Source organism: Cryptotermes secundus, unplaced genomic scaffold, assembly GCF_002891405.2.
Source record: "Cryptotermes secundus unplaced genomic scaffold, Csec_1.0 scaffold3778, whole genome shotgun sequence".
Classification (NCBI taxonomy): Eukaryota; Metazoa; Arthropoda; class Insecta; order Blattodea; family Kalotermitidae; genus Cryptotermes; species Cryptotermes secundus.
Window position 1 is genome coordinate 355 of NW_019742065.1, and position 884 is coordinate 1,238.

An 884-nucleotide genomic window follows, 5' to 3' on the forward strand; every position below is an offset into this window, starting at 1 on the left:
GTGAGGAAGGGGGGAGGGGAGCGCTGACTCACCTGCCACGTCACTGCTGGTGTGTGGGGGTTCTCCGTTGCGCAACATGTCACACTGCTCCCTCCTTAAGGCTGTTTGCCTAATGGTGCATCCCTGTTCCTTTGCTTCAGAGGCTGTTCTTGCAGCATCTGTTCTCTGGCCGTTACAACCGTTCCCTTCTTAAGACCAACTCGTCTCGAGAGGTTTCCTTTCAGCTCGCCAGAAGATCCAGTTGTATCCCATTCATCCATCACTTTCACTCTTCCTTGGGAGGCCAGTACTTCTACATTACCAGTTCCTCCCCGATCCGTTGTTTCTTTTTCCGCTTTGGAGGGGGTCGACCCCTCCATAAGGTCAATTCCTTGTTTTGTCGTAATCCGACAGAATATCCGGCTATTTGCTTGGCGATGTGCAGTCTTGCAGTTTTTCTCAGGTCTGCTTTCTTCACATATCGCGGCTGTCCGCCGCCTAGGTCCTTCACTTCATTTCTGCGTTGTAGTTGCTGTCTCAGGCCTTGGTTCCTGATTCCAGTGTTGCGTTTCAGCCCTTTCCAGTCTCTTCCCGAACGTCCATTTCTTGGTGATTTTCGGGGGAACTTATTCTTGTTTTGTCCCATACGCCTGTGTCCTACACAGCGTGTAATCTTTATTCCGGTGGCGGTCACTTCTTTCCGCTGGCATCCGAAGGTTCCCAGGGGAATTTCCTTCTTGAAGGCATTTCTCCAACATCGTGCCACTGTCACGCGACGGGGTGTCTTCCTGCAGGGGGCAGCCAACTTCATCCGGGGTCCACAGTTTTCTCGTGTCGAACTCTTCATATTTCGTCGCTTGTTTCGGTCCCTGCACCTTTTCTTCTTTGGTTCTCTGACTGGCATG